This window comes from Lissotriton helveticus, chromosome 10 (assembly GCF_964261635.1).
Source record: "Lissotriton helveticus chromosome 10, aLisHel1.1, whole genome shotgun sequence".
NCBI lineage: Eukaryota > Metazoa > Chordata > Amphibia > Caudata > Salamandridae > Lissotriton > Lissotriton helveticus.
Genome location: NC_136071.1, coordinates 366535145 through 366558864, shown reverse-complemented (window position 1 = coordinate 366558864; position 23720 = coordinate 366535145).

The window sequence follows — 23720 nt, the reverse complement described above, 5'->3', positions numbered from 1 at the left end:
CCACCGGAGGTGTCCCGGTGCTGTCTGTATACCGCTTAGGAACCCTTCCTGGCAAATGTCCACTCCTGGGCACCCCCAGGTGCAGCCAGGCATCCCAGCGCTTTTGGGGCCGTTGTGGAGACTAAGCAAGCTATTGCCCAGAGTTGCAGCGTGGGACCCATGATCAAAACAGGCACTGAGGCGAGAATATCCAGTCAGGGGGAATTAATGAGCCAGAGACCCGCCGAGGTGGGAATCGAACCCTGGTCCCTGGCCAGAGCTCTGCATCAAGGTCTGCCTGCTCTAACCATTGAGCCACACTTCTCCACTGTCATCAAAGAGCTGCATGCAAATCGCATTGTATGGGTTCTAGCGTTTATGTTTTCCCCAGTCTTACATTATCCTCATGTAAAAAGAAAATGTTTTTTTGGGATAGAAATATATTCTTATTAGTAAAGCTAACCCCAAACACTGCGGTACGTTTTCAATACTGAGTTTGTACTTCTCCTGAGCTCTTAAAAAATACTATGAATGAAATGTGATTCTTTTATCTGGGAATTCTCATTGTTTTATGTACCCTTTCCAAAAGACTGATTTACACATGTTTGATTCATTGTCTCTCTGTATAAAGTTTGCGTGATAGACACTGGTAGGAGTAGGTTTAAAACACAAATGAAAACATGAAATGCACGTGAGAGAGGGACTATAGAGAGATGAAGGGCATTGGTGGAGGGTGGTAGTGAGGGAATCTTGGGAGAAGGAGGTTCTTGGAGGGGCACCAAAAAACCATTGTTGCACAAGTGCCACCAGCACGACAGCCGACCCTCTTTAAGAACATAAGAGAGGAGGAGATAAAAAGGATAGAGAGGGGGCAGGTGAAAGGATCATAGAGTGGAGAGAATGAAAGGAACGAGAAAAAGTGGACTGAGATGACAAAGCAAGAAAGGAGAAGAATATTGGATGGAAATGCAAGAAATGAAAGTGCAGGGGAGAGAATGGAAGTGAAGAAGTAAAAGTGACCACTGAGAGGAGCCTAAGAAAGGAAAGTGGAGGCAAGAACAAGGCAAGAGAGTTGAGGTGAGAGAATGGGATGAGGGAAAGTGGAAAGAAAGAGTGGGGAGAGCTAGATAAGCTTCGGTGAACCCAGTCTTTCCTGGTAAGCAACTGTGGCATGTGTTTCCTTTCTTTGGAGTTGTACTGTCTAAAGCACTGTTCCTTTACCCTGTACCAAGGTTTGAAGCATCACCCATGCCCTGCTAGGACAGCATTGAGGGGCAAGATTGGCCCATCCTTAGTGATTGCGTTTGCCGGAAAGAGAACAACAGTGCCTTTCTCTTGCCTGGTTCACATTGCATCCATCTCATTTTTGTCACCACACTGCATATGCTATTTTAGAATGTTCAATGGGGAGGGGATCCCCAAACCCAGCTTGATCACTTAGCAACACTATACTGTTTATTTTTTTCCTTCAGACCCCTTCTTTACAAATGCAGGTTGATATTAATGGAAGAAAGAACTGGGGTAGGGTCCTTAATCAATTGAAGAATGTTGATCTCTTTTAAGGTAATTCCTCGAGGATTACATTTTATGAAAGGGGTCGTTTCTGTGGTTTATTTCATTGCAGGGACAAAACTGCTTTGTCCTGTTTATAATATGTGTCACTCTTAGTGTCACGCATAAGGCTTTAAATTGTCACACACAAGCACACTGAAATCATTTAAATATCACACATGAGTCAGCAGAAAACCTGGCAGTTCTGAAGACCACTCCTGCTGGAGCTACCAGAATAAATACCCTGTAGGCCAGTTCCCCCTGTTTATCAGCAAATTCCAACATCGGTAGAAGTTCTTTCTTGATTTAAAAAGGAGCTCTGTTGGGCTTAGTGATGTGGTGTGTGAATATTAAAATAATGATAAATTTCTCTTTTCCACTGCAGTCGAAGACAGACTCGAATGGTGCGAGGAAAATGTAAGACAGCTGTTACAACGTCACAAAACTAACGAAGAAGGAAGAGGAACATCATATTTAGGTATGTGAGTGTCCTTATTTATTTTAGGCAAAACTTTTGTGTGATGCAAAATATGATGAATTATAGCAGTTTTCAATCACAGAGAAGTGCTTTCAACTTTCATTTACAGCATTCAAGGTCATACGCATTGAAATCCCTTGTGTTAATAGGAGTTAACCTGTGGGGCAGATTTACAAGCCCCTTGCACTGCGGGTGCATTACTTTTTCTGACCCACCAGCAGTGTATTTTTCTGCCCCACGCTTACAAGGATAGGAAAAGCCATCATGCAATGGCTTTTTGCCACCCTGCATGGCTTTTCCTGTCCTTTTAAATATGGACCCTTTACACACAGCACTTTGCTTGATACTGGTGTTCCATGGGTGTTGCTGTGGGTGTTCCCATGCAACACCCATGGAACCAGACACACTTCCAGATTCACAAGAAAACGTAAATTTGGAAATCCGTCTGAATGCTACGCCTCCCTGGGGAATGCGTAGGGAGGCACAACAAGGAGAAATGCATTACTTTCTCCTCGTTGTTTCGCTCTTTCTATACATGCTGCATTCTGCAACACACATGGGGCATATTCTCAAGGACCTATCGCCGAGTTATCGGTGCTTTAGCGTAGCCAAAGTCAAGATAAATGTATCACCCCATTCACAAGCTGGTGCTAAAAGCGGATAAGCGTGGCTCAATGGTTAGAGCGGCAGACCCTGATGCAGAGGTCTGGCCCGGGGCCAGGGTTCAATTCCCACCTCGGCGGCTCTTGGACTCAATCCCCCCGGACCTGATAATTCTCGCCTCAGTGCCTAGTCTAATCATGGATCCGACTCTGGGCAATAGCTTGCTTAATCTCCACAACGGCCCCAGCAGCACTTGAATGCCTGGCTTCACCTTAGGGGTGCCCAGGAGTGGACATTTCACATGGAAAAGCCAGGATGGGTTCCACAGCGGTATGAGTGCAGCGCCGGGACACCCCGTCGCGGGGCAGCCGTGCGCTTTACAAATACAACACATTTACATTTACATTACACCAGTTTACCTGCGATAGCCGCCGCAAAAGACATTGCCACGGATGACCCCGGCAACTAATGCTAATGATTCTGAAGAGGCGCGGCAGGTCTTTTCTGTGCATTCTGTAAGTCACAGTCTGCAAGACAGAAATACAGATAAGAAGGTGTGTCATGCGCACATCAAAGTACTGAGAGAGAGAGCGATAGAGAGGGGGGAGCGAAAGAGAGGGAGAGCATGAGGGGGAGAGAGATGGAGAGAGAATGATAGGGAGAGCGAAGGAGAAAGAGAGGGAAAGAGAAAGAGAGTGCCGACAATGCGGACCCATGCCACACTGCTCACCTGCTGCCACCGGTGTGTCTCCAACCACGTGCCGGTATACACTGCAGTCCCCCAGGTCCCTTATCTGCAATAATTCACAGAGACATGAATGGCAGAGTCCACACAGTCCACACAGTTGCCCACGCCTTCGTCGCTTGCCCACCCCTGAGCACAGAGAGGGCCACAACCCAGCCCCTCCTACCGCCCAGCAGTGAATGCCCACCCCTGCTCAACCAGGCCTCACTGCTCACTTTCCGACACTGTCGTGTCTCCAAGAGGGCACACCACGTGCCGGTGGGAGCACCAAGCCTGGGGACCATGAACATGGCACCCTCCACTTCATGCAGCCCCACACCATGGGCCAACAGGTCACACACTTGATTCTGGGTCTTGATTATGCAGTGGCAGAGACCATATCAGTGCACACAGCATAATCGCAGGCTGCACACCCGCTCAGCCCTATAGGTGCCACTAACTCTGTGAACCCCTAGGCAACGCCATGTGGCGAGAGTCACGCACTGCCCGCTGGCTCAGGCCTACACTGCGGTCCGCTGGCTCAGGCCTACACTGCGGTCCAGCAGGGCGCACACTAATTGTCACCAGTCCGTACTGCCAGGAAGGGGCATCATCGTAAGCTGCACACCCACTCAGCACTTAAGGTGCCCCTACCTCAATGCACCGAAAGACACTGTCTCGTGGTGGTGTGCCTGTGCCTGCCGCAGTGCATCCGGTGCCACCAGTCTGTGCACCACAAACCATGTACCCTTTATGATTGAGTCTGGTAGTGCGGACGCAATCATGTCACCCCCAGCACTGTGTAATGTGCTGTGGCAGGGACCTAGGGCCTCATGCAGAAATGAGAAGCACACGGAGACACCCACTTACAGAGTGGAAATGGTGTCCAGCACGTGCGCCAGGCCCTTTATATTGGCAGGGTTACATGTCCTGTGATGGCTGTGCTGGATGGGTGTGGTATAGGTTTAAACCAGTCGTGAGGGAGTGGCTGTAGCATGCTGACAACTAGACCTGTGAGCAGCAGATCGCAACAGGGAAGAGCTGGGACATGTAGCGTTGTTGTCCCCCCATGTGAGCGTAAGCCGAGTGGGCTGGCCTGGCAAATGCCAGTCCAGCGTAAGGGTGTGAACAATGAACCTGGGGCACTGGGTGTGGTTCTGTCCTGGGCTGGAGAAGGAAGTAAATAATGCGTGTGTCCCCGTTGTAGTGTCTGCGCCACCCGTGCCACAATCAGCAATGTGTCACCCATGACCCAAGTCCCACAACATGAGCAACATGGACATGAGGGGGAATCACTGACCCTACATTCATCCATGCTTCCACACTTGAAAGATCATAGGCATGACACATCGGTGTGACCACAAATATTTATTGCACAATCAGTGGAGTTGTGAAGCCGGAGGAGTACAGAGCTATCCAAACCCCACTTCACATTGTTGGCCTGTGTAGGGCCAGCCAGAGTCCTTCAGGGAATGACAGGTGCATCAGAAGAGCAGAAGTTCCGTCCGTAGTCTGATAGCTGTGTCATTGGTGACCAAATAGTATATGCCAGTCCTTGTCGAGGTCCAAGGTGAGTGTGCGCCGAGTGCATTAGGGGACAGTGGAGGGTGATGATGCAGAGGGCAGAACAATGCAGCAACAGGCCATATGGCGGAGATGAATGCTACTACGTCCTTCTGACCACAAAGTGAGATTCATCCGCATCTTCATCCTCTGCTGTTGCATGTGCCTCACATGTGGGTGGTGGTGTGCTGTCTCCAGCACTGTCTGGCAGTGACACCTCAGGGGCCGGAGGTGGAATGTCTGCGTCACTGTGTGGCACTGACACATCAGGGGCCGGAGATGTGGATGGAGTGGTAGCAGCAGCATGCATCAGCGCCAGGCCTTGTGGCAGCAATGCCATGAGGAAGGTCTTTAGGGCATTGAAAGACCCAGCTACCTCTTGCTGGTGTACAGCCGTAGCAGCCGCTCTTTCTGCCCGCATCCGCTCCGTGTTCTCCATGAGCCTCCCCATGAGTCCCAACTCCCGAGTGAGTTCGCTGGAGGCACTCTGACTGGACAGTCGTTCTTGTCGCAGAGTCAGGACTCTGGTGCTCTCAGCCATGGTTCATTGGAGAGCATGGAGCGCACTGTTGGTGTCCGTTAGGGACTGCGAGCGGTCCCTGATAGTTTGGCTGCCATGGGGTCGACCCCACCTGCACCTGTTCAGCCAGCTTCTTCTGGGACCCCAACACAGTGTTGGAAGGCCATGTGTTTGTCGTGGGGGTCCTGGGAGGCAGCCGTGGTGGTGGGGGCTGCCTGCTGCGAGCTCTGTGCAGGGGTGGGTTCCCCTCATAGCAGCTGGACTGCCCTGCTCCTGAAGGTGGGGTACAGAGGTACTCCACGAGCTATTGGAGGGCATCAGTGTTGAAGGTGTGGTGGTCCTCTTCGTCATCATAGAAAAGAGGTTGGGACTTCGCTTCAGGAGGTGTTGGATTTTAACCTGCAATGTGAAGGGGAGAAGCAGTTTAACATTATGTTCACATGTATGTTGACGCATTGTACATGTTTACATTCCGACTGAATGACAGTGTACATTGTGAGTGTTTGTGCGGAGCTGCCTATATGATGCAGGGCAGTGGACATTTCGACAACATACCGGATGTGTGTTTGTAGTTGTACACTATCAACTCACATTTCCCTGTGATGTCATATGTGATTGGCCATTTTCTGCACACAAGCGGCACCAGTTGTGTCCTCTGTTCTGTTGTGGACGTGTTGCGGATTTTGCAACATCATAGTCAATGTTGATGTGCTTTGCATGTGATATGTGCCACTTTTTGGGAGAGTCACCCCTGCAGCTCTGATTTGGCTGCCTCTTATCCCTTATATGTGGTGTGCCTCTGACTTCTGTGCTTATACAATGCTGAGATGTTGCATACTTGGGTGCATTGGTCTCTTGGATTGGAGTTGGGGGTCTGGGGCATGATTTGTACGCAGATGTGCTATGCTTACTTGTGCAAGTGTGCCATTGTGCCCATCAACCCCCGTCCCCCCAGTCCCTGGTCATTACTCACCCTGTTGCTGTTGTGTCCGGTCATCTTGAGCAGTGTCCGGTCTCCCAACTCCTGCCACTGACTCCCCACTGCATGACTGTGGGCACCATTTCCACCATCTCGTCCAGCTCCTCCTGTAGGGTTGGACTCCCACCTCCAGTCTGCATTGCTGCCTTCCGGTTGTTTGCGAGTTTCTTCTTGGTTTCGCGCTTGACATCATTCCAGCAATTCTTGACCTCTTCCATTGACCTCTTCAGCACTCCTCAATTGACCTCTTCAGCACTCCGACTGCATTCACCTTGTCCACGATGTTCTGCCATATTCCATTTTTAGTTCCCAGTGACACAGTGGATGTGACGAACAGTAGTTGATGGTGTTCTATCACCTCTGTTAACAAAAACCTTTTTTCCTGAGGACTGAACCGCTTCTTCCTACTATTCTTCCCATTGCCCTTCCCTGACCCGAAAGTCCCAGGCTGGTTGTCCGGGGGGCTTGTGGGGTTCTGGTTGTCCTCTACCAGACGCTCACCCCTAGCCACAGATCTGGGTTGAATCAATCATCGATCTTTTTCTCACTCAAATCAGTCTTGACCCTATACCTGCATTGTGCTTCGCTGTTGTTTGGCTTTTGTCTGTGTTCTTTTTTTATTTTTACGGTGCATTTTCCCGCTTGACACGTGGGAATTACAGGCCTGTGGCTGGTTTTCGCAGATTTTCGTATCACATTTTGGCCTCATCGCAAGCTTTTTTTGCCTTCGTGTTTCGCATTTTTGCAGCATTACGTTGACTTTATCATGGTCATTTGGCGCGTTATCATGTGGCTATCGCATGATACCGCAGGGTTGAGAATACCACGTTGACACAAAATTATTTTCCCACGAAGGTGCGATGATTATCACACGTTCTTGAGAATATCCCCCATAGAAAGAGGAAATCACCTCTGGTGATTGTTTATGTACAGGAAGTTGTCCCTTCCTGCACATAAACAATCCTTTAAATAAAGTCGTTTTACAAGTTCCATATGTGCTAATGGAGCACATATAAGTTGTAAAACGCCATTTCTGATTCTTTATGTGCGGGAAGGGAACCCTTCCTGCACATAAACAATCATCCCTGTGACGTCCTTGCAGCATCCTTGCAGCATGGTGCAAGGGTGCCTGTGTCGGCGCATGGCAGCAGTTTGTCCGCCAGCGCAGGGAGAAGCACAGAGATTAGACATATTGTTGTAAATATGTTGCATCCCTGTGCTTCCAAATGAACAGCATGGCATAGCAAATTGACTTGCTGCACTGCACTACGTTAGTTTATTGTAAATCTGCCCCATAGTGTTTTGTCAGTGCGGCGCCTGACTGATGGATACAGCAATACTGTCATTTACCGAAGAGCCCACACAAGCTCAGCACTTTCTTTTTGATATTCAGCATACGGAACTCATTGAAGCGGGGGGGTTGTACGTGTAAGTGAATGAAGGCCTTTATTTTGTATCGACAATGTTTACTATCAAAATTAGACAAAATCAGGTATATAGTCTACGTAAAGTAGCTCTACTGTAATGCCAAATATTTCCCAAAGACAGGCAAAAATACAGTGGTGGGGTAAAAGTTGAAAACATACAATTTTATTCAGTGTAGATCATCCATGTGCTTTTTAGAGCTACTAAAGAGGAATGACGTTTGTTTTGCAGTGAGCTTCCTTTTTAAAATCTGTTATGAAATGCCAGAAGTTGATGTTTTTTACATTTTATAGTGTATTTCTATTGTGTATGTTTTACTTTTATGATTATTTCTAATCTAACAAAGTATTGTTTACTGATTGATTGATATTTCGTAAGGGCCTAATTTATGGGCAATGGCATAGGGCAGCGCTGCAAGTCTTCTTACTGAGTTGACCTACGCCAATGTGGAAGGCCCTGTATTTTTGAAATAAGGTGCTTTTCTGTCCTTTCCCCCTGCACTGATTCACAATTTGCTGCCAAGCACCATCATAGGCGCTATTTCACCCTGGTGCAAGGGTGCCTCCTTTGCAGGTAGATTGTCTTAGTGCAGAAAGGGCCACCTTCCTTCACAAAAATAATCCAGAGAAGCGTTTTCAAATATGTCTCCTTGTAATGCTTGCTCTGCAAAGGCTTAATGTTTTGCTGCTGCCCTGGGTTATGTAAGTAAGTACATCTGAGGCAGTGTCAAAATCCATGGGTGCTGCATGGGAAACCCCACTGCAATGCCCATGTAACACCTTCTTGCTGCAGAGTAAGGCAAGGCAGTGACTTGTGCAGCGTTATCTTATTTTATAAATGTACGATCAGCCTAAGTCACGCAGAGTTGCTATGCGTCACCTCACAGATATGATTGAGATGCTAGTGCTGCAGGAGCATCAAAAAAGTGACACTCTGGTGGCACAAGCCTCTCATAAGCCTCTCAGGGGCTTATCTACATTTCCCATGCTCTTCCGGAATGTCACTTTTTTTGGACGTTATGGTGGCACACAGAGCTTAGCCATATCTAGCCCAGAAAGTCAGTTAGAAATGGGATTTCGGGTATGGTAGGGCAAGCGTCTAAGCCAGGCAGAAACCACCACTCTAGTAAGGGCAAGGGAATTACACACTGAAGATAACCCCTTCTCACCCCCTTGGTAGCTTGACAGAGCAGTCAAGCTTATCCCAGAGGCAATGTGTTAAGCATTTGCGCAACACACTCACACAGCAGCAACACACTGGGCACACCACAAAAGAAACTCAACACAAGGTTATATCAAAAAGAACCTTTGTATTACTCACAAAACACATTAGAATGTAATCACATATATACACTGTGCCACCTGGCACTTGGTATGACCTTACAGGGATTATATACACTAAAAGGCCAATCAGGCCACTGTCATAACCATTATAATTCACAGTTAGTGAAAACAAACAGTAACTAATGGTGAGGGTACATTTAGCACGAATGCATTAGACATTAACTTCATAATCATCAATGCATCCTAGTAAGAAGCATTATGAATACATCATAATTAGCAACAGTGCACCACAGAAATCAGGGAACACATGGGTGCTCAGCATAGCACATTAGGCTTTAGCAGCAGAAGCAGTGCACCAAAGTAAGCACGTGTACAGTGCATATATTCCTAATGTCACCACCATGGTACAAGCTGCCACCCAAGGGTACCCAGGGCCCCGTACTGGGCTTAACCCAAAAATGCTCTTTCCAACACGAAGCCTCCAAACTGGCCCCCTAGCTGCAGATGCAGCAGAAACACGGTATGCAATGCAAAGGGTGTGGGGGTGCAACTCACCCTTATCTCCTTCACTGGAGAATGCCCCCAATGCCCGGTTTCAGGAGTAATGGCCTGAAAGTTCAGCAGGAAAGCAGGGGGACTGCCAACAACAAATGTGGCACGTACAGGACCCTGAGGGTGGGAGGGACACACAATGTCTGCTCCGGCGGGGTGACCTTCCTTGACCATCCCACGGACATCAGCAATGAAGGCAAAAAAAAAGGACAACAGGGCTCCTCACCGGGGTCTCCTCTGTATCTTGCCGGTGAGCAGCCCTCCTCTGGACTTCTCCGGGAGCCCGCAAGCTCTGACTTGTGCTCGCCTCTGGCCCTGCCCACAACCAGGCTGCAACCGCCTGACTTCCTTTCTGTGGCCACGGAAGTCCACAAACGCGGGGTAGGCACCTGCCCGACTTTGGGATTTGAGGCGTATCTCTTGCTGTAGTGGGCCCTGCCCACTTTCAGGCGTAGACTCTGCCTGACATCCGGCGGACCTTCCTTAGTGGATGGCCTCGCCCCTAATGATGGCGGACGACATCCACGGTGCTCTCACCTTCCACACGGGAGCTCAGCCCAAAGTTGGGATTCCTCAGCCTGACTTCTTGATCACCCTTGCAGCTGTTTTTACCTGTTCAGGATTTGAGCCAACTCCTTGGGCTCAGCAGGAAACACCAGGAAGCGCCCCCACTGCTCTTCTTGTATGCGGACACCACAAGGTCCCCACGCCGCAGGGACGCAGATGAACACCTCCTTAGGGGCCCCAACAGCAGTGCTCCAAACCTAGGTCCAGGGCAAATAAGACAAATATGAAGCCCCCAGCCTGTCTCCCGGGATGAAGACAGAACAGGAAGCAGGCAGCGCTTCTTGCTTCTCCCTCACAGAAAATGCTTCTCCTCCGCTGAGCTTCAGATTGACAGGGGGCAGAGCTGGGCCCAGGCAGGCCCACAGGGCCCTCTAGCAGAGGGGTGTTCTCCATGGTGGTTCGTCCTGGCGCCCAGCAGTCCTCCAGCAACACAGCTCCAAGCACATACCACCAAACATGGGGTCAAAGCCCCAATATTTATACAAGTGTCTTTGTACTTCCCCTGGCACAGGGCTCTGTGCCTGGTCCAAACCAGTTCTGGAGATCACTTACACTTCTCTTTTCAGATGCATAACAACCCTCATTGTTAGTGTAGGCACTGGCCCCAGACACACCACAAGCTGGGCAAGCCAGCATTGTGTAATGCAGGCATATTCCTATTCAGGGTCAGGTGCTACTCCTTCCACTACTCAGATGCAGATCGGCCTAATCATCCTAGCGTAGACTGACCCAGCCCCTCTGAAGCCACTGCACCTCCTTAGCCCCTCTCATGCAGAGCCAGACATGCAATACTCAACAAGCAAGCACTAAGACACATAGCATACAGAATTGCCCACTTCTAAAAGTGGCATTTCTAAAATAGTGATAATAAATCTGCAAACACAATTATGCAGCATTTATTACCACTATTCCAAATATATTAAACTTGATCATGCCACCCCTCTCATATCAGGAATTGCCACTGACACACATATCAGGGAATGCCCAATGCATCCCATGAGAGGACAGCCTCACAGTAGTGAAAAACTAAATAGGCTCTTTGTCACTACCAGGACATGCCACACAGTTAAGGCACATGTCCTAACTTTTACCTACATTACATCTTGCCCATAGGGCTAGCTAGGGCCTACCCTAGGGGTGACTGATATGTAGTAAAAGGGGAGTCACAGAAGTGGCACCCACTTTAAGTGCCACAGCACAGCCACTGTAAACTGCGCTCACAGGCCCTGCAATGGCAGATCCCTGAGCCAAGTTTAAAAGGCTACTTTGGTGGGTGGCGCAAGCAGCAATGCAAGCCCAACAGTAGCGTTTACTTTACTGGCCCTGGGTATATGAAATACCACTTTAAAAGGGACTGATAGGTAAATTAAATACGCCAAACAGGTGTAGACCATGGAGAGCACATGCACTTTAACACTGGACAGTAGTGATAAGGTGCCCAGTGTCCTAAAACCACCAACACCAGGTCAGACAAGCATTGGAAATGCAATAGGTCTCGCAGCATTAGAGTTAGTGCTTTTAGAATTGTTTATGGGTTTTTTTTGTAAATCTCTAGCATTTTTGTTTCCTGTAGCCAATGCTAAAGAATTACAAATAAAAAAAGCCATAAACAATTCTAAAAGCTCTAACTCAAATGCTCCGAGACCTATTGCACTGTGTGAGGGTGAGGGGTTGAGGGTGAGTGAGGGTGAGGGTGGGTGTGGGTGAGTGAGGGTGAGCGAGGGGTTGAGGGTGAGTGAGGGGTTGAGGGTGAGTGAGAGTGAGGGTGAGTGAGGGTGAGGGTGAGTGAGGGTGAGTGTGAGTTAGGGTGAGGGGTTGAGGGTGGGTGAGGGTGAGGGGTTGAGGGTGAGTGAGGATGAGTGAGGGTGAGTGAGGGGTTGAGGGTGAGTGAGGGTGAGTGAGTGAGGGTGAGTGAGGGTGAGTGAGTGAGGGAGGGTGAGTGAGGGTGAGTGAGGGTGAGTGAGGGTGAGTGAGGGTGAGTGAGGGTGAGTGAGAGTGAGTGAGAGTGAGGGTGAGTGAGGGTGAGTGAGGGGTTGAGGGTGAGTGAGTGAGGGTGAGGAGGTGTGAGGGTGAGGAGGTGTGAGGGTGAGGAGGTGTGAGGGTGTGTGAGGGTGAGGGTGTGTGAGGGTCCGAAGTAAATGGTGGCAGGGCAGACATCATAAGACAGAGAGAAACACAAATGTTAAGATAACAGTGCTCGAATCGGTTGTGAGAAGGTGGAAATGGGATTAAAGGAGAAAGGATGAAAAGTTAAGTAGGAAGAGGCCGGAAAGGAGACACAAAGGAGTGGATATTGCAGCACGGGGAAGCAGCTTGGAGTGCAGCACTGCAGAGCAGTTTACAATGGAGCACTGCGCACGTGGCAGTAGATTAGAGTGCTGCTGCGCATACTGGGCAGCAGCTTAGATTGGAACACAGGACACAGGGCAGCTTATACTGCAGCGCCGCACACAAGGCAGCAGCTTGGAGTGCAGCACCGCGCATGGGGCTACAGTTTAAGAGTGGAGCACAGCGCACGGGAATTGCTTGAGGACCTTGGCAGGGAGAGAGCCGCAGTAGCCTCACATGCTGCTCTCTAGGATCGGCCTCATTGATGCACTACTCTTTATGAGAGCCGTGGCATGCCCGAAAGCTGCTGGGTGACACCAGTCTAACTGCGCTGACAGAAACACTCAAGTGCGCAGCTTCCAAGGAACGCATGTTAGTCTCCCAACAAAGAGTCAGACTAGCGGCCATTTGCTATCTTTTCTGCTGCCATTGTCATGCTCTGTTGCTTGCAGATAGTCAGATGGCAATAGAGGCACTGTGAGAGCTGGGGTTGGCGATTAGGGAGGTGGTGGGGGAGGGGTTAATTTGCAAAGCGTGATGGTTTTGGAAGACGGAACGGGGGCCCCCAGAAAACAGCGTGGTGCCTACACAAATGCACAACTAGTATTGTCTGAAGCTGCACTGGCGAAATATAACTCACACCACGTGACTGGCAGCTGGCAGAACAGAGTTGACATGTTACAGGGGACCGTACCGTGGACTAGACGATAAACAAGCCGTCTTAATGTCTGTGGATATGGGAAAAATTATTCCAAAAACACACGTGAACATCTTCAAAATGATGTCACATTTCGGGCGTAAAAAGGAAGCAGGAAGAAATAAACAACGTTAAACACGGGGAATTGTGGAACTGTTAGTCTACACTCCAGCTCCATGAAGTCCTGTCCGGCGTATTTTTCACCCAAATGTGTGAATTACTTGATACTCCCAAAATAATAATGTTAAAAAACACATGAAATTGTACGAAAACAAAAGAATTTACAACGAGCATTAGATATAAATGATTGACAGTCATGATCACGGAAGGTCTACAAAATCGGGGGAGCACTTTTTGATGCGCATTCGCTCCAAGGGATTGCTCGACCAATTGATGAAACTGTCCCATTTCAGACTACTTTACACTTGGAACATGCTTCTCTTTGATCTTTTGACTCACTGTTTACTATTATCAGTGTAAGGATGAAACGCGACGTCTTCAAGATGGAAATACTGTATAAATCGTATTTGTGCAGAGTGACTGAATATTATCACTACGAGGAAAGACGAAAACGTGTTTGAGAAGGCAACAGGAAAGAACAAGACGGAGGGAAGAGAGGGGAGGGGGGAGGAGAAATGCGTCTCGGCCGGAGCAGGGGGCGGAGCAGGGAGAGCGGGCTTTGGAATGTAATTGACACGGCCGGCCGGTCGTGAAACTGAAAGCATGGCCGGCCGGCCGTGAAAGCCTTTGATGCGGCAGGGGAAATGCGAGACGGCGGGAAGGGGAGGGGGCGGAGCGGGTAAACAAAGACGGACGTGCACGCGCTTTTAACCTCAATGCGCATGCGCATTGAGCTTAAAAGTCACGGGCACTGCAAGGAATCGCCACGATTCCTTGCAGTGTGGATAAAGAGTGGATAAGTCCCAATACTCTCGCTTGCTCGATGCGCATGCGCATCGACAGGCGAGACCTAAAAAAATACTAGGAGGAAGGAAAAAAGTTCAGGGATGACCCTGTAAAAAGGGCCAAGTCCAACAGTCACCCTGCATGGATTTTCATGGCCTCATAGATATAATGTGAGGCAATGCAGCACAAGTTGCTGTGTTGCATCACACTGCCTCGGGGAGGCGTGCCATGTAACACCCATGGAATTTGGCACATTCCCAGCTCTACAACATTCTGTAAACCTGTAAATGCATCAAAAGCTTATGCCTCCCAGGAGAGGGGATGGGGTGGCAAAACGAGGAGAAATACCATTATTTCTCCTACTTTTTTCCTCTTTTAATGTGTGCTGCATTCAGCAGCACACATAGAAAGAGTAAACCGCCTCCATTGATTGTTGTTGTACAGGAAGGTGTGCCTTCCTGCACAAAAACAATCATCCCTATATTACGGACACCCTTGCACCATGGTACAAGGTACAAGGGTGTCCGAATTGGTGATTGGCGGCCATTTCTGTGGCTGGGGAAGTGGGCAGGAATGCACCATATCTCATAGATACGCCACAATTCTGCCCTTTTCTTTTGATGTAGGGCAGTGCAGCACAAAATGTTTGCAGCACTGCCCCATACCAAAACCTTGTAATTGAGGCCCTAAGTGTTGAAGATGAGAGATTGTGCCATTTGTCTATGTAAGATTGAAATGTAGGAAAAGTTGTAAGAATTTATAGCTCACCTTTACACAGACATGTTCATTATTTGTGTTTTAAGAGCTAAATACTTTTAAAATGGCCGAAAGTGCAAATGTATTAATTGACAATGTTTTCAAGTCATTATATTCAGTATTCATGTGTTGTACAGCCAAGGGTGTTCCTCGAGTTGATCTCCTTTCTCAAAGTGCATTCACACTTGCAACTCACTGCCTCCCCTCACTGAAAAGATTCTCAAAGAGATAGAAACATGCAATTAGTGTGGTTTAACCAAGATCGAAGCCTTTTATTCACATAGTCACATTGCATCAGTGAGAAATGATAACCATAGATAAGCATCCCTTATTGTTATGAGTCCGCAATCTGAAGATCAGCCAAAGACATAAATGTTATGAAAATACAGTTTGTAAGATCTGCAAACCAGCTCAAAGATTGTGCAAACAATAAAACAATTGTTCCACCCATTACAGCACAAAACTTCTACACAAAAGTGCCAGCAGGCCCCCTTTCCATATGCAATGCCCATACACTCAACCAATGGCATCAGGGGCATAACTTAATGCTAACTTCCCCTCCATCACTCAGAGGGATGGGCAATACCCACAGTTCCACATAGACCAGGCAACTACATAGCTCTTCACCCCTGCAGGGGTACCTGTTACCAGGTAAACCCCCCCAAAACGTTCAACTCCAATCATGACCAGGTTAAGGCAAGATGGTCCAGGACCCCCAGCAGGTCAGGCCCCCCTCCTGCCTGCCCAGTGCCTGAAAAAAAAAACTCTCCATGGTGCAAGTTCAGTAAATCAGTCCAAATTTTTGTAGCTTCCTTTTTGTGCTGCAAGAAAATTCACCAATTCCTCCTTCCTTCAGGAGTGGGTGAGTGGGTGGTTGCTTAGGTATGTTGGCAGGGTGTACGGTGGAGCGAAAAGAGTCTGATCCTTAGCCTTGCGATGCCTTATACAGTGCAGCATCGAGGCGACCCCAGATTACCTCACAAGCTCGGTCCCACTTCAAGGCGATACAGATGAAGGACTCCCCGCCTTGACTCCTGTCCGTGAAGCGACTAAGGGCACCCCACTTCTATTTTCGGGGGACACCTGGTCATTCTGATATTCAGAATGCTACATCACGCAGCAACGGAAAACACAGAATGGCTTTTAATTAACCCAGTTTTGTGTACATAGCACCCTGATGGAGAATAAAATATTTTACTCTCCATTACTATATTGATATTCTTCAATGTTGGTGACTGCTCTGCTCACAGGTGCAAGTGTACCTTCCTCGTGCATGCCCAAACTTTAGAAGAGGAAAGTGAGAGATTTTAGAAAAATAATCAGGAGAATATATTTCGCTCATTAGTTTCTATTGAAGCAAAGGCAATTTCAGGTGGGAGACAGCCAGAAAAGCCATTTTCAGCTTTAAAACCGGAGTCTCCCATCTGAATCGGGTCTCTTGCGCATCTGGTTTTACGTTGCCTCATGCTGTTTTCTGGTGATGGTTTGCAGCTCCTCCACAAAGACCATAGTATTCATTCAGCTGTTATTAAGCGCTCTCGTCGTCTCCACCTTTTTTGGACCGTTTGGAATAACAGCGCTGACTGATTATTTGGTGATGCCTATTTCTGTGGGTTTCTGTGCTTGCCTGAACATCTTCAGCAATTATTTACATAACAATTGTTGCTCTTTTTGTTGTGTCTGCCTGAAGATCCTCATTATTGATTTATTTAATGAAACTGACTGGATGCATGGTCCCAGGTTACTTTAATTGATTCTACCTCTGCTCAAAGGACATCATTTTAATGTGCGCGATTTACAGTTTTCTAAGAAACTGTTTGCTGGCTACAATTTAGATGATTATTAGGAATCATTTTATGAAGGAAATTGAAACGTTCCACCATTTTCATCAACATTAGGAATTTATTACTTGGTAATTATTTGTGTGATAAGCTCAATTTGTTTGTTGGATCTCTATGTGTTAGTGATACACACACTATATTTAACCAGTCAGTCATAAACTTTATTTGGATTTCACATAAATCCATAAAAGCACAAGAAAAAAAGACAGCTCTCTTTACATCCTACAACGTGTATTTACATAACACCATTATTAATACAAGAGATTAAAACAATGTTATAAAATATACAGTTCTGGATAAAAACACATAAAAAGCCCAAGTCCATTTTGTACAAACAAACGTGCAAAGTACAAGCACAAATGCAATCAAGTGAGTAGGATAAGGATAGAAGATAAAAATACCTCAGCATTTTAACACAGCCTAAAAACGTGGAGAGTCAAGGCCATGTAAATACTCTTGAACCTGAGGGCCATGCCACTATCTGACAGTACTAAAGTGAAGGGTCTTCTTAATGCTCATGTAGGCCCATAAAAATGCAGCAACTGAGCAGCATATAAAAGAATCTGGGAGAGATTTTAAGAAATATAATACTACTCTTGATTGTCTAAAATTACGTCTTTTTAGAATTGGGTAAATATTCTTTGCTCGAGCCAATTTATAAAAAGTGCAAAATACAACAATATGAAGTTCAAACTGCTTCGATATCATATCACAGGGGCAAGGTGATAGGTCAGAATAGGTATACTTATTAGCAGGAAAACCCTCATCTACGGATTTAAATTCATTCGGAATTTGATTAGAATGAATTTATGCTGGGAATTATTAGTAATTCCTAAATAAGAATAACCTCCCTCTATGCTTGGGGGTGTTTGTTGGTATAAAAGCACCAGTTTCTTTAGACGATTCGATTCATAACGATCAAAGATGGTCTTTTTCAAGTAAGATGTCTTAATATCACACTTAGAAATGTTCTTGCATGGGAAGCGGAAGGAAGATGGCGGATTTATGCCGCTACTGGGAAGACGCTAGGAGCTCCCTGGTGAAACTGACCGGCAAAGCAATGTAGACGGAGGAAATGAAAAAATTACAAATAAGGAAAAAAGCTCAACAATAAGAGGAGCTTATTCTATAAGAAAAGGATGGTGCACCAGAATTAGCAGTCCAGGTAGGCTGTCGTGTTTTGAAAAAGTCTTTTATTATTTTCAATCTTTTAAAAAGGCCTCAGCCAACGCGTTTCGTTCCCATATGAACTTCTTCAGGGCTAGAGAAAAACTTGGTGACACGTAAGGCAACCAAACATAATTTGTAAGTCGAAACCTCCACGTCGTCAATAGGTCAAATTCTTAGAATAAATAGATGCGACGTATTAGGAGGGGTTTCTAACGCCAATAAGCGTCATCGGGCAGGAGTCTTCACGGTCCAGATGTGAGAGAACCACACCTTGATTGAATATCAGTATAAATAAGAAACTGAACCACAGTGCCTCGGTATGTAGGCTGTTAGACCATTAGGTAATCTCAGAACTAGTTAAAATCGATGACCACCTCTCAGTAAATTAGATATGGCCCGTAGAATACTGAAAATCAAATATACTTAGGGAATGGGGGTAGAGACTGTAAATAAATGCAATGACCGTGGGATAGGGCATATATAAACCTGAACCACCAGTAATGATCTCCCCAAAAGGAGTTCGTATTCTCCGTAGGTCCCGAGTCTGCGTTTCCAAGCCCGATGTTTCAAAAGGTTTCTTATTTATACTGACATTCAATCACGGTGTGGTTCTCTCACGTCTGGACCGTGGAGACTCCTGCCCGATGAAGCTTATTGGCGTTAGAAACCCCTTCTAATACGTCGCATCTATTTATTCTAAGAATTTGACCTATTGACGACGTGGAGGTTTCGACTTACAAATTATGCTTGGTTGCCTTACGTGTCACCAAGTTTTTCTCTAGCCCTAAAGAAGTTCATATGGGAACGAAACGCGTTGGCTGAGGCCTTTTTAAAAGATTGAAAATAATAAAAGACTTTTTCAAAACACGACAGCCTACCTGGACTGCTAATTCTGGTGCACCATCCTTTTCTTATAGAATTTGGTATCTGTCTTGACAGTGGAGGTTTTTGTGGCCAGCTCCGGATGTTGTTGTGCACAATGTCATATTAACTATCCGACATTGAAATTTAAGTGCGAAACCTTGGTCAGCCACAGTTGCGTTGTTAACAATACGAGGAGCTTATAACTTATAACTTGATTGCCAAACAATAAGGAACTTTACCGCAGGGGCGAATTGGCAATGCGGGCATTTGGGCATGGGCCGAAGGGCAGGTATCTCCATGCCCTCTGTGGGCCTTTTTTTTTCCCTCCCCTTTCCCAGCCGCACAGTGAAGCTGCATTCATTTCTCTGTCTCTGTCTCCGTGCTCTCTGTGGACTAGGAAAGGGGAGGAAAAAAAACGGCCCACAGAGGGCACGGAGACAGAGACAGAGAAATGAATGCAGCTTCACTGTGCAGCCGTACAGCGATTATCCGCTGGTGGCCTCTCCTTCACCCCCTGCCCTGCAAAGAAATCACACTGAGGCTGGCTGGGGAGGGGGTGATTGTTCGCAAAAATCGGCCTCCTGGGGGCCAGGTGTTGCTCAGGCTTTTGAGCCATTTTCACCTTGGCCCCCCAGGGGCCCACGCAGCACATAAACAGTGTTAGATTTAACACCTCGCACTCAGCCCTTCACATTCAGGGCATAGTGGGTGAGGAATAATGGGTCTTGCTGTGGGGGCCAGGTGATTTTTGGAACTTGCACCACCTTCACCTCAGCCTCCCCCTGGCTACCGTGGATGACCCAGCAGCTGTGTTTTGTGCTCCCCTGCCAGGACATTGCCCTGAGGCCTAGAGGGCTGGGGAGGGCTGATTAATTTACTAATTGCAGGGGCCTTACTGCTGTTCATGTGCTCCTCAGCTGAAGGTCTGGGGAGGGCTGAGTAGGTTAGTAATAGCAGGGGCTTCCTGCTTATTAGGTGCTCCTTCCCTGGAGGGCTCGAATAATTTGTGACAGAAAGGGGCCTTGCTGTTTTTTAGTTGCTCGACATGTAGGCCATTGTCACCTCGGCCCTGTGTCCTGTGCAAGAAGAGTATCCTCTCACTTTCATTATTTGTCTGTGCCAAACATCTTAAGGATTTTGGGGACGCCTGGGCCAAACATATTTTTGGGCCCCTGTTCGGAACAGATTTGAATTTATAATCCAATTTCTGCTCTTTGATGCCCTCTTTCAGTTGGTCACTGGACAGAACACTACCATACTTGTCCAAATTCTTAATGTATTTACATCTAATATTCAAGGACATTGACATGTGTTTTCAATATTACAACACAGTAGCAGCTCACTAAAATTACTGAAAATAATCTCAGTGACATCCTCCCATTTCTCATATGTGATGGCCTGTTTCATCTCAAAGACATTTTTTATGGATGTTGCATGAAACATAAACAAATTTTTCTGCAAAATCTCTGTGATGGGTTCTTACTCATCGCCCATATTAAAAATACATTTGAAAAAATGGTATTTAAAACAATCTGCTTAAGGAGTATGCATGGTCATTAGGGCAAGATTCTCGGCAGACAGAGCTGGCTCTATCAGGGGGCTCCCTGAAAGGCTGGGGCCCTGGGCCAGAGCCCACATTGCCCATGCCTTAAAACGTCTCTGGTCTGTGCATAGGCATATGTGGCCTGACACCAGAGTTGCAGAGATCGAAATTCAAGTTTGAGTCCCAGCATCTGCTCAACAACCTGTGATTCTGGGCAGATCACTTCATCGCCCAGGCCCTTAAATAAAAAATCGGATCATGTGTACTGTAATTGGTACTCAAAAATAGAACTTTGTTTTTTGTATATGGACATCACCTGCTGAATCCTGTGAAGGGATATTAATAACCAGAAACGATCATCGATTCCCCAAATGCGTTACTTACTCAAGAAAATTTGGAAGAGTCCACTGACCAGATTGCTGGGTCTAGCCAGGCAGCTGAACATACCTCGCTGCAAGAAATTCTTAAGATACTGCAAACACAAAGGGCAGAAGCTCAGGCATGCTATGCTAAAGCCAGAGCTGATAGCTCCGCTATTAGATCTGGTCTGACAGAGGTGAAAGATCAGATAGCTTCTATTACTCCCGATATCACAGAGCTTCAACAGAGGGTATCTGGCACTGAAGATCATATGAACCAAATATTGAAACGTACGGATGTACACGAGACTCAAATAAAATCGATGCAGATGAAGGTTGAGGATTTTGAAAATCGACAACGGCTCAATAATCTGTGAGTATTTGGGGTACCAGAAGGAACAGAAGGGACGGACTATTTATATATTGTCGATCTGTTTCAGAAGCCCTTTCCACATCTAGCTGATTGGGACTGGGATAGTCACATCCAACGGGTTCATAGACTCCCATTGGCAACTAACAGACCCCCTAGCCATTTTCCTAGACCTATTCTCATATGTTTAGGTAAGTTTCTATAACGACAAGCAATATCACTCAAAGCCTGATCTACTACCCCAGTACATACGGAGGGTTTCTCAATGTTTGTTAGATCTAACTTTTGCAAGGATAAAATGGAGACTTCGGCAGCTCATTATCCCTTTGACAGCAGCTGGGGCACAGGTCTATCTTCAGAAGCCTGGTCATCTAAAAATAATAAAAGATAGACACACTAAGCTGGTGTTCTCAGAGCAAGAGGCTCAGGAATTCCCTAAGTCTTGGCAACAGGAACCGGGGAAATAGCTGGAACATTTATGTGTTTATCTTTATTTTTTTCTTTGGCATAATTGATTAGAGATGGTAATGTTTATTCTGCATACTATTTTCTTTCTATTGGGACACTCTGCAGATGTTTATCCTAAAATGTTGTCTTTTAGACAGTAATGAGGGGGCTGATTCCTTTCTTAAGACACAAGGTGGTTGAGAAGGGTGGGTTTGGGGAGGGGTTTGTTGGGCACAGGGAAAAAGCAAGGGTTTTAAGTAGGACATTTTGTTTCTTAGGAGGAGTGTTTTTTTGAAGGGCTTTAAAGAAAGCTGCACATATTGAATTTGTTGTTACAAAATGGTAGTGCGCAAATTCTTATGCTGGAACGTATCTGGACTGAATGCTACTCGTAATTGTCAACTAGTTCGGGAAAAGTTAAAAATGTACCGCCCTCATTTTTGTCCTGCTAACGGAAACTCATATTGCATTTAAGGATCGGACACTGCTTAACCAATTAGGGTATAATATTGTTGTTTGCTCATCTCAAACAGTGGCAATAAGAGGGGTGGTTATTTTGGCTAGCAAATTTTTGCAATATAAAATTGAGCGGGTTATGGCCGATGCGATGGGAAGGAGGGCTATTGCTCAACTAGTGGTTTACGGGATTAAATACGTTTTAGTAGTGATATATGGGCCTAATATAGATGACCCTGCGGTTTTCAATATGCTTTTGCTTAATCTACTTGAATTTCAGGGAACATTAGTAGTTATGGGAGATTTTAATTGTATAATGGCTCAGAGGTTAGATACAACCTCTCGACGATTAGTTGCTAGGATGCCGAAAGTGCAGAATTCAATTTTAGAATTGGCAAGGCTTCATGATTTTTAAGATGTTTGGAGAGTTCTTTATCCAAACATTTTATTCTTGCCCGCATAGGCAATATTCGAGGTTGAATATGGCGTAGGTTAGTAATGTGGTTTTGAACATGACAAAGATGGAGATTTGCCCCAAAATTACTTCAGATAATAACACAATACTATTAACAGGCCAAGCATTAATGGCTCCTAAGATAGGCCGTCCCTTTTCTTTTCCACGCTATTCAATATTTCAAGATGAATATATCCTATATGTGGGGAAACTCTTGGCTGAATTTTTTAGTTTTAATCTCGGTACGGCCTCTTCTTATATGAGCTGGGATTCTATGAAGGCTTACGCTAGAGGTATTACTCAGCAATTTATACTAGCTAAGAACAAAGCTAAAGAGGCTGCTGTTAAGGTGGCCCTGGTTACCGTAGCTGGCTTGGAACTATCTCATGCTCAAGCTGTTAGAAGACAGGATGAGGATCAAGGTTCAATCTATATGAAATTAGTAGAAGCAAAGGAAAAGGCATTAGGGATTATCAAGGAAAAGGCTGCAGTTGTTTTTAATAAACTCTGATCTGAGCAATATGAATATGGTGAACAAGTCAGGAGAGTTCTAGCCTATAAAATTGCTGATAAAAAGCTAAAAGTAGGATTGCTGAGATTAAGGGAGCCGATAATGCGATTCACAAGCGATCTGGGGCAATTTGGGAACAATTTGGTCTCTTTTATGAAGATTTATATGCTCCTTCAAAGGTGGTCGATCAAGGGGAGATCTCTGGCTATCTAGATAAAGCTCAAACAGCATCATTAACAGCCCAGGAGGTCGCCCAATTAGAACAGGAGATATCGGTAGAGGATATATGGTCTGCTTTAGCGTCTCTCCCGATGGGGAAGGCTACGGAGGATGATCAGATCCTGATTGAATTCTATAAAGTCTTTAAAAACATTCTAACTCCAATGTTTGTAAAAGTTATCAAAGAAATAGGAGAAACAGGTATGGTGCCTCTTTCTTGGTATAATACAAATATGTTTTTTTCCTTAAAGAAAAACAAGCCATCTGCATCTTGTGGTTCGCACTGCCCGATCTCACTTATTAATGTTGATGCTAAATGGTTTGCGAAGATCCTAGCTAGCCGCCTCTCTCCCTTTATGGAAAAGTTGGTCTCAGAGCAGCAACACAGCTTTATTAGTGGAAGGGACACGACTACTCATATTAATACAGCCATTATGGCATTTGATTTAGCGGAGCAAACTAACGTTAAAGTAGGAATTATACTTTTGGATGCAGAAAAGTGTTCAACCGGGTAACATAGGCTTATTTATTGCTTACCCCTGCAGCAATGGGAATCGAATTCAAATTCAAATTAA